At 41.8% G+C, this 11,115-nt stretch overlaps 1 pseudogene; it reads right to left on the bottom strand.

Moving 5' to 3' along the window:
• Positions 1 to 7,502: 7,502 nt before the first annotated feature.
• Positions 7,503 to 7,697, bottom strand: LOC118004341 (annotated as a pseudogene).
• Positions 7,698 to 11,115: the final 3,418 nt, after the last annotated feature.

Here is an 11,115-nt window from a genome sequence, read left to right as displayed (position 1 = left end):
GGACCCATGAGTGAGAGTGAGAAATGAAGTGGTGAGGGGAAGCTATGAGACTGTATCCTAAAGACGTCCTAAAAAAGACAATGTAGGTAGAGAAGATGGGCATGGGTAGGGCTGGGGTGTGTGTGTGGCACTCTAGTAAATGGCTTTAGATACAGAAAAAGTAATATAGAGTCTGGATTTTCAAACTGACTTGGAAGGCAAATACATGATTGTCCTGGGAAGGGGGAAGAGAAGGGTGACGATGGGCTATCTTCGGTGAGTAGAAGGCTGTGCTAGTTCAGGGAAGAGAGGAACTTTAGTACAACAGAAAAGACAAGACTCTAGCTTGTATGTACCAGACATGATGCTGGCTACTGTCTGTGTTTTGGCTCATTCTATGCTCCCATTAATTTTGTGGGGGCAGATGTCATTATTCCTATTTAATAGAAAGGAAAGCTGAGTTTCAAATAAAACAACTCTCTCAAGACCGTACAGTCAGTAAGTCTGAATTAAGAAATCCAAGCGAAGCAGTCAAAATCAGAAAGTTTAAATTCATTGTTTCCACTAAACCACACCATATCCTTCACCCATCCATTTTTTCAGGCACTAACCAGTGAGCCCTTACTGTGGGCAGGACAGTGTCACTGAATTCCTTCTTGTTCTGCTCCTACTTGCTGTCTGATCTTGGAAGACTTACTTTTCTTTGACTATTTTCTAACCTGTTATATAAGCTTTATGAGGATTAAATGCTGTCATATTTGCAAAGAGGCCAGTTGTGACATACAGTGGCTACTCAATCAGTGTTGGTTGAATCTAGATTTATGTTTCAATAATTTCCAGGTAAATATTCTTAACTACTTCCCAGGGAAACACAAGGATCACTATTGGACATCATTTTATTAGTTTCTCTCAGTTGTTTCAGTTTCTGTGCAATATTATCATGATGAAGATTATATTGATGATGATGTAAGTAGTGTTAGTAATAGTAACAGTAACCTTTTATTGAACACAAACCATGTGCCAGGACCTGTGTTAAGATAATGTTTTATATTATTTCATTTAATTTTCAGCAAAAATGCATGAGCTAGAACTATTCCTATACCCATTTTATGTATGTGGAAACCCAGGCTTCAGAAGGTTAAGTGATTTTGCCAAGATTGTATAGCTGATAAATGACAGACCAGGATCTTAAACACAGGATGTCTTACCACAAACCACATGCTCTTTTTTTTTTTTTAAAGATTTTATTTATTTATTTGAGACAGAGAGAATGAGAGACAGAGAGCATGAGAGGGAGGAGGGTCAGAGGGAGAAGCAGACTCCCCACCGAGCAGGGAGCCCGATGCGGGACTCGATCCCGGGACTCCAGGATCATGACCTGAGCCGAAGGCAGTCGCTTAACCAACTGAGCCACCCAGGCGCCCCCAAACCACATGCTCTTAATCGTGAGGCATCACTGCCATCCTGTTTAAAAGAGTATTTTTTTTTGACTCAGACTTGTCAGCAATTCAGGCCACCTTGCTCCCAGTTACTCTGGATTAGCAAATTTTTACTCTAATTCATGCTCTTTGAGGTTGGGTTACTGCTGTTCTAAATGCCTATATTTGAAGGAGACAGTTCCATTCTCTTCTGTAAGTGGAGAAAAAAAATGGTTTTCCTGCATACGCATAGACATTCCACAGCACACATCTACTGAAACGCTGATTTGGTTGGATAGAGAATGTGAGATTCAATTTCTTCTTGGTTGGGGAACATTTTTCTTAACAGCATTCAATGCTAGTCTCTTTCTGTCTCGCTCTCTCTCTTGCTAAGCCAGCCAGGAGTGATGATGGTTAGGTTGATTTTCGACATGCATCCTGGAGAGACTAAAATAGAACAAAGAGGACTGAAATGGGCTCAAGAAAGGAGGGATATTGGATTGGTGTCAACGGGCTGGGGTAAAAAATTAAAAAGTGGAGAAGGGGGTAGTATGAACCTTTTGAAATTTCAGTTTCTACATGTTTAGAATTCGAGATTTGAAAAGAAAAGGGACAGAAATGGAAGGGGCCCAGTAATTAATTTTCAGGCCTCCAGAATAGTAATTAGATTTAGTAGAGAAGGAGGAGGAAACAGCAGCTCAACAGCTAACATTTATTGATAACTCTTGATGGGCTGCACACTGAGCAAAGCATCCAACATGTTATTAACTCATTTGATCCTCTCAATACATATATGAAGTAGGTACTATGATCACTGCTCTACAGATGAGAAACTGAGTTTTGGAGCAGGGAAATAACCTTTAAAAGGTCACACAAGTAGTGAAGCCAAATGAAGCCCATTTCTAACTGGGCTTAGTGATTGGCCCACTGACCACTGTCTTGACCATCAGAGGGAATCAAACCTAGAAGTCCAGAAGCAGAAATGGCCCTAGGACACCTGCTCCAAATCCCCACCTTGAGAGCACGGATTCTAATTTTTAGAACCATGACAGCATGCATGCATGGACAATGAAAGAACTTGGCCTTAGGAGTTTGGCAGTTGTATTCACCGCCGCCCCCCCCCCCCCCCCCGCCCCCAACTGCATGATTTTCAGCAACACTTCTCCAGGGCTTATTGTGTTCATCTATAAAATGAAGAAATTGAATATAAAGATTATATAAGATGAATGCAAAACTTTTGCAGAGAGACTTGTACCTGATTAGTGTTCACCACGGTACATAAAATATCATAATAGTAATAATATCATGTTTTTAACACAATGCCTGGCTCCCAGAGGAGCTCAAAAAATGGTATCTATAGATTTTACATCATGATCCTTATCAGCTTCTGACTTAGAAAATTAACAGGCACATGCAATGACATCCATAGTCCTACTCAATGAGATAAGTCTTGTGTCCTTACTAATAATAACTGCCTCTCCAAGACAAGTTCTTAGAGTATGTGACAATGCTACAGTAAAACCTCTTAGAATAACATCTTCATTAAATAAAAGCCCTATGCCTTTAGGGGGATAGTAGTGCACATTGTATAATCCTCTGCTTTGCATATTGAAATTCAGCTACCAGACTTTGCAAAAGGAATTCAGAGGCATCTTAAAGTGGAGGATGACCTTCACATTCTCATAAAATAAATGATTAATGCGGGGACCATTAATTCCATGCATACTCTATCCCCCAAACAGCTTTATCCATCCTGAAAAAGGCCTTTCACTTTCAAGGATAAATGATACATATTTTTAATAAAATTATGAACAATCAGGTATGCAATTTATATTTGTTATGCATAATAAAATACATAATTAAACATCACTTCATAATTAATCAAGGCATTAAAACCTGGAAGTAGCAAGAAGCTACTCTGCAGCAGCATCCTCAGTTGGGGAGATTATAAATAGTCTTAGAATTTTAGGATTGTTTTTATTCCTGGTTCATTCTCTCCAAGTGTCATTGGATAGGTCATTCTTGACTCTACAGTGCATTTGGATGCATGCTTTAAGCAGAGTGATCAGAGGCCACTCACCTACACTGTTCAGATAAAATCCAAGGAGCCAGAAGTTTAGCCCACATATAATGCTGACCCAGTTTTAAATAATTGAATTGAATGGATTATTACCACAGTGTCTTGTTTGTTTGTTTTTTTTTTTTTTTAGAGGAGCATGAATGCCAATAAATTGTTATCTTGGGGGAGTGGTCTCCTATAGACCATCCCATTGTGGGACTGTGCTTCCGGATAGGACTCCAGTCCTTAGAACAGAGGCCAGTAGAGTAAGCCAACATAAAAGCCCTGTCCTAGGAGCTGGAGTGGAGGAGAATGAGGGAAAACTGAAGCTCAAAACCATGGGGCTTATCTTTGGGCAAGTGCTTCAGCTAGCAACAAAGCAAACTGATAAGTCATTCTGGAAGGGTAGCTGAAACTCAGCCCCTGCACATAGGACCCAAGACAGTTTAAAATAAATACAAAGAACAGATTGATAGTTGCCAGAGGGGGGACCTTGAGGGGATGGGCAAACTGGGTGAAGGGGAGTGGGAGATAGAGGCTTCCAGTTACGGAATGAGTAAGTCATGGGAACAAAAGGCACAGCATAAGGAATATAGTCAATGATATTATAATAACATTGTACTATGACAGATGGTAGCTACAATTGTGTTGAACATAGCATAATGTATAAACTTGTCCAATCACTATGTTGTACACCTGCAGCGAATGTAACATTGTGTGTCAACTATGCTCAAAAAAATAATTAAAAATATGATACTGTTTGCTTTATGCCTCTTTTGAGCTGGGACCTATATTGTTCCTCTTACTGTGTCATTTTGTAGCTGTGCAACCATGGGCCAGTCTCTTAACTTTAAGAGCCTAGATTGCTTCATCTAAAATGAAAATTAAGGATGCCTGGGTGGCTCAGTCGGTTAAACATCTGCCTTTGGTTCAGGTCATGATCCCGGGGTCCTGGGATTGAGCCCCCCATCTGGCTCCCTGCTCAGCAGGGGAGTCTGCTTCTCCCTCTCCCTCTGCCTCTGCTCATGTGCTCTCTCTCTCTTGCTCACTCTCTTTCTCTCAAATAAATAAATAAAATCTTTAAAAAAATGAAAATTAATAATAATTACTTCTGTGGGTTATTCTGAGAGTTAAATGGACATTTAATTCATCATATGGTATCTTATATATAGTAATGTCTAAATTTATAGCGACATCATCATCACCATCATCACTATCACCATCACTATTATCAATATTATTACCACCTATTATAGGACAGATTTTAGCTGAGCCCAACTATAGGGTGCTAGAGATTGCAGAGTTGGAAGCAGAAATTCATACCTTCCTCCATTATGGCACTTACATTTAAACTTGATGTCAATGCTGTGCAACTTCCACTTATTTGCCTTATTAGTTTATAAATTCAAGTACATAGTATCTGGCACAACCAGGGCCTATTGAACAAAAGAATAACTCATTCAACCAGAACAAAAACTCCAAAAATGCCCCCAAATCTGTGTATTAAGAAATAAAGCCAGTCTAGGGCGCCTGGGTGGCTCAGTTGGTTAAGCGACTGCCTTCAGATCAGGTCATGATCCCGGGGTCCTGGGATCGAGTCCCGCATCGGGCTCCCTGCTCTGCGGGGAGCCTGCTTCTCCCTCTCCCACTCCCCCTGCTTGTGTTCCCTCTCTCGCTGTATCTCTCTCTCTCTCAAATAAATAAATAAAATCTTTAAAAAAAAAAAAAAGCCAGTCTATAATTTGTTTATTTTCATTTACTGGGATTTCTAAACTTAAGTAAGGGAAATTTTAAGAAACAATCATGGCATAATAATGATACTTGAAATATGGTACTATGTGTGATATGATACTGTGGATACTTAGTTCAGAGTCATTGGCCATGACCTTTTGCTCTCTGTACCCCTCGCCAAATGAAAACATGCTTCGTTTTGTTAAATAAACTATTGACCCCTAGCTCCACCATCTATCCACCTTCTATTTATTTCTTCCACACTAATCTAAGAGTGAATAAGACAAAAAGCACATTACAGATGTTTTCTAAATTGTCTTAAATGGTAAGAGAGTCATTGTCTATTTTCTCATTGTAATTAATTGAATCAGTGTATGAGTAAGATTTATGTGACCCATCATTTTCGAGTTTATTTGCCATAGAGGTTGTTGTCCATTCTTGGTAGATTTCTAGCTCTAGGAATCATAAGTAAGATGGCATCTGCCTACCTTGTTATTTTCTGAAAAGATAATATATGTCCACAGAGCCAGCAAATTTGTATTCATAAACATTAGCATATAAGGAGCTGTTGTGTCAGGAACACTGAAAATGTGATAAATATTAATTTCTAGACTGGTATTTTGTCAAGGATTTTTAGAATCAGCATTTCATGTTTTTGTTTCTGCCCTTGGAGTCTTCTAAATGATAGAAATAGAAGCTGGTGGTCTTTAACAGGATCTTTTTTCCATGTTCAGAGATCTACCAATGTTTTATTTTTCTACATAGTGCACTTCTACCCTTGATCATTAAAGAGCTGTGTTTCCTGCTCTTTCACTGTATAGCTCTACTTTTCATAGATGTATGGAGCAAGGGTATATATTTTTATTTGATTTTATTTTTAGAAATCAGTACACTTCCTCCCCCCCCCCCCTTTTTTTTTTGACAAGGGGTTAGGGGCAGAGGGAGGAGGAGAGAGGGCATCTTAAGCAGACCCCACACCCAGCACAGAGCCCCATGCAGGGCTCAATCTCATGACCCTGAGATCATGACCTGAGCCAAAATCAAGAGTTGGACACTTAACTGGCTGAGCCAATCAGGCACCTCAGAGAAATCCGTACACAGTATTTTAAGCAAAATGACACAAGAAAATAACATTCTGTAAGTAAAATAGCAGATAACAATATTCTGCATAATTTAGTATGCTATACATAGTCTCTTAAAAGAGAAAAAAAATAAGTTGAAGTGTTTAAAAGAAATGACTGTTCACATAGTGGGGGTGTTGATCAGTGTTTTCTATCTTGTTTGGAGTTTGCTGCCAGAGGATCCATCTAAATTGACTGGTGACTTTTCAGTCACAAGGCTCTAGCCTCTGGTAAAACCCCCTCCTTTTGGTCCTTTTGGCCTGTGGACATTTGAAAATGGAACATGAAACATTCATGGGGAGTGGGGTTTGAAGCCAGAAGCTCCACAGGGTGAGCCCTGGATTTGAATCCCCAATCTCTTACCCCCTAACTAACTGTGTGACTCAGGTTGAGTGACTCAACCTCTCTGAGTCTTGCTTCTTCCATCTGTGAAATAGAGAAGACAATACCGACTCCACAGGTTTGTGGTGAGGATTCACAGAAGCATCGTGAGAGAATGCTCAGCCCTCAGGGCTCAGGAAATGATGAGCTCTTCTTGCCTGGGAGGTTCTGGTCTAGCCTCTGCCACTCATACTGTAGTTTTTTTCTGGTCCCAGTTTTCTTTTCATAAAAAGATGGCATTACATTAAAAAGCCTCTCAAGTCACTGTCAGTTGTATAAAATCACAATTCTAATTCTCATGTCAAGAAAAGAGAAACTAGAAACTGCTTGTGTGCTCTGCTCACTATCTTTGCATCTAGACTATCCGGCGAGGGTAAGGAAATATAGTACATCTATAGTATGCAAATGATCCATTTTCAGAGAATCAGGAAAAAAATAGGATTCCATTAAAACTAAATTCAACATGTTTATCTTGAATGATTCAGAGACATGGTTACAATGCAGGCACTGATAAGGGGGTGGAAAGAGGAGAGACTTGGATTAGGATCCTTACAAAGTGATCCTTACTCCTTCCTCACCAACTGACATTGGAGAAGTACTCAGTTTGTATAAGCCTTCTTTTCCTTATCTTTAAAATGGAAGAAAGAGTGCTAATTTGTTGTAAAGATTAAATGTGGTACACATAGAAAATGGGATTTGTGATGCATGAAACACATCATATGTACTTACGGAATGTTATTTTCCTTTTTCATCGTTTCATTCACTTCTCTGTAACTGACCCCCATGGTTTCCCTGCCAACAATTCCACTCTTACTTGATAAAAAGTTTTTGAACAAGGATCCACAAAGAAGAGTTGAGTCCTACACTTGATAGTGATTGGGGTGGACTGATGTTGCTGGGAAAATTCTGTGGAGGAGAGAGAGCTACTGGCATAGAGGGCCCTTCTATTAGCAATAATCGCGCCTCGGATAAACCTCATTGGCTACGATACTGCCACTGCACAAAGCTAGAGGGCCCTTCTATTTCCTGCAGCGGACAGAAGTCCTTCTGATTGTGGGATGGCTCTTCTTGTTAATTATGTAGTCTGCTTGGTGCTCTGGTTTGCAGAGCATGATAGAGGAGCACCCAGGGAAGGATCAGAGAGGTATAAAAGAGAAAGGCTTTTTTTAGAGGAAGTTCGGGGATTTCTGCATCGCTGGAATATAATGTGCAAGCAAAGAATAGGAGTTGAGACTTGAGCAGAAAACGGGAAGGCCTTACAAATGGTGAGTCATCGGAGGATTTTAAACTCCAGAGTGACGTGATCAGATCAGCAGCAAGATCATTCTGTCAGCAGTGTGGAGGATGAATTGAAGGGAGGTGAGACTGGAGACTTAAGATCAGCCAGGGCCCTACTTGAGACATCTACTGAGAAATGACAAGGCCCCGAACTAAAGTAGCAGCACAGGGATAAAGCTGGTTTGCTTATCCAGCTTAAATTGCTATTTAAGTGGCAGATCTGATAACTGCTTGGATTAACAGAAGGTGGGACAGAGCCTGCCTTCAGGGTAACTCTCAGGGTTCCAGGGGGGCTCATTTGTTCAGGGCTACCTCTGACCTCTCAGGGCCTTTGCTTCTGTGACACTCTTGTTAGTCCACTTGGGTGGGAAGAGTCCCTTCTTTTGCAGCAATTTCACTGCATTCTTGTTCATACCACACTTTGTGCTTTGAATGATAATTATTTGTGCGCATAGCCATCTCCCCCAAATGATTTTAAACCCATCAGCATAAAGATCTTGCTTAATGCATCCCTGAATCCCCAGTGAGCGCTCGTCAGTTACCTTAAATATGTGCCAGTTGTCACTTTGCTAGAAAGGTATATTCAGCATATGTACCATGTCTTCTTCTAGGCCACAGACTGAGTTGTTTCTGAAGGCACTGGTCTCGGGAATGTCTCCTGTGGAGTGCCATTTATGCCTCATTGGATGATTCGTTATTAACCACTTTCTGATTTCTTTTCTTTTCTCAAGTGGTTAATTGCTCTGGATCCCTAGATCATCTTTTCTGAGCTTACTGGCCCTGGAAGAGAAATTCAAAAATACTACTCTATTTGAGGTAATTAAAGCCGTGGTCTCCTCCTGGTTCTTTACTTTCTTCTATGCCTTGAAGGGGATTCGATTAACCTAATAGGATCTGTTTTGCTTGAAAAGGTGCTGGCAGCAGGTTAGTGCTCTCTTGTGTCAAGGTGCCTGCAAGCGATTCTGTGGTTCTTGTTTTATAGAACTCTGACTTGTAAAAAGCAGGTTTACGAGGATGACAGAGTATAATGAAAACGAGGCTTCTTGACTAGGACACAGGAAACCGAGGCTCTAGCTGTGGTTCTTCGGCAGGCTCTCTGTGCAGGCTTGGGAAAATCACTTCACCTTTGGGCTTCAGCGGCCTCATTTGTAAAATGAGAGTGTTAGCCTAGAGCCTCAGCTGAAGCTCCCAGTATCCAAATACTGTCACTATGATCAAGTGGGCTGGGCAAACCTAATGATATCCTGAAGACTGTCTTTCTCCATTAAAGCATGCCTAGTCTTATCAGAGCAGACAGGAAAAAGCAAGGCAAACCTGGGGGTCAGGGGTGGTGGGCAGGATCTAGAAGTAGAAGGGAAAAAAAAAAAAAAAAAAACAACAGACCGAGGTCCAGAGGTTTTAGGAGGCAGGCCAGTTGAATAGGCAAAGCACAGGTTCTGAGAGATATGGCTTTGGAGAGCAGGTGGTCATTGAAAGAGTCAGATGGTATGGGGGAGGGGGGGTGGGGGCTGCTGGCCACAGCAGGCAGGCAGCGAAAGGCAAGGAAGAAACGCGTGTAGTGCTCAGGAGTCAGAATCATGGAAGTCTGTCAGGGATTAGCAGGGTCCTGGCCACCTGCCTGGGTTCATGGGCAGGGCAGAGATTAAAAAAGGAGAAAGGGGAGGGGGATAAACAAGAGCAAGACAGAGTTCCAGCTTTGGAGAGCCTGACATATTAGGCACGTCTCCAAGAGAGAGATTTGGGCAAAGAGGAGCAAGACAGAAGGCAAATTCTCAAAACTGGGCCACCAGGTGGGGGCTGAGTTGCAAAAGCGGAGTTATAGGAACTGGGACAAAAGGTCAGAGCTAGACTAATAGAAAGAAGGTTAATGCCGAGGACTCACATTTTCGAATTTGAGATACCATAGGTTGCTTCTAATCCACAGCTTTTAGGAAGCAGTGGTTTCTCCTATCTTTCAGCTGCCCATCTTCTATGACTGACAGTCTCTCCTTTCCCTCCCAACCCTCTCCCCTCAATTCTCTCAGCCCTCATGAGTTTCACTGAGAATTTACTGAATTCCAAGTATGAAGGGATAGGGAATTTTCTCTGGAAGCATGGCCAGAACCAAGAAAATGTAAAATCACAATGCAGTGTGATGAATACAGCAGAGAGGTACATGCAAGATACAGAGAGTGCTGAGGATTAAGAAGCTGGTGCTGTTGAGAGGTAAGGAGGAAGGTGTCCCAGAAGAGGCACTCTGTGAGCAGAGCCTGGAAGGGCAGGTGTCAGTCTACCAGGTGGAGAGGGGGGGCAACGACGGCCTGGGCAGAGGGAGTAGTGTTTTTGTGCAGGCACAGAGTTAAACAAGGAATGGGCATGTTCAGGAAATAAAGGGTTAAGCGTGGTGACAGCTGGTGTGTGTGTGGGGGGGATGGCCAGAGATCAGCAAGGGAAGTAATTGGGAATTTTCAGAAAGTAAGTGTAGAGTCAATTATAAGGAAGATGACACTTTCTGGCAGAAAAGAGGGGAAAATGGAGTCCAGAGAAGGTAGTAACAGGGAACCAAGAAGGAAACCATTGGGCCCTGGCAAGAGGTGACAGGGCTTGGAACCAAGGCTGTGGCACTAACGAAGAGCAGAGACAATCAGATTTAAGGGAAGAAGCAAGAGATGCACAAATCCACAACAGACCTAAGTCAGAAGTCATTTTTAGGAGTCAGGGGCAGACAGCTAGGAAACAGGTTGAATCTTGCCTTGAGTGGCACCCTGCCCCTGAGACCTTCTCCACCTCTTCATTGAGCGCCACGTCTCACACTCCCAGTCACCCTCCGTGGCTTTTTTTCCCCTCCTCAGTTCTCCTGTCCATCATATCCCATATTTTATTTATCTTGTTATTGTTTATCTCCTCCCACTAGAATGTAGCTTTTTGAGGGCAAAGATTTTTGTCACTTGTGGTCACTGTTTTACCCTTATATCCCTAGCACTTAGAACATTCCCTGACATACAGTAATCGGTAAATACTGAATGAATAAAATCAAGGCACTAGCAGCCATGGACCAAAACCTAGAGCAAGGAAAGACTTACAATCATGGAATATTCAGTATTAAAGGACCCCTACATTTTGCAGGGACAGAAGTGATTTGCCCAATGGCACCCACAGAGCATGCCAG

This window comes from Mirounga leonina, unplaced genomic scaffold (genome assembly GCF_011800145.1).
Source record: "Mirounga leonina isolate KUSES-001 unplaced genomic scaffold, KU_Mleo_1.0 Mir_92, whole genome shotgun sequence".
NCBI lineage: Eukaryota > Metazoa > Chordata > Mammalia > Carnivora > Phocidae > Mirounga > Mirounga leonina.
Note: the sequence above shows the minus strand (reverse complement) of the source record. Positions and strands in the feature narration are given on the sequence as shown.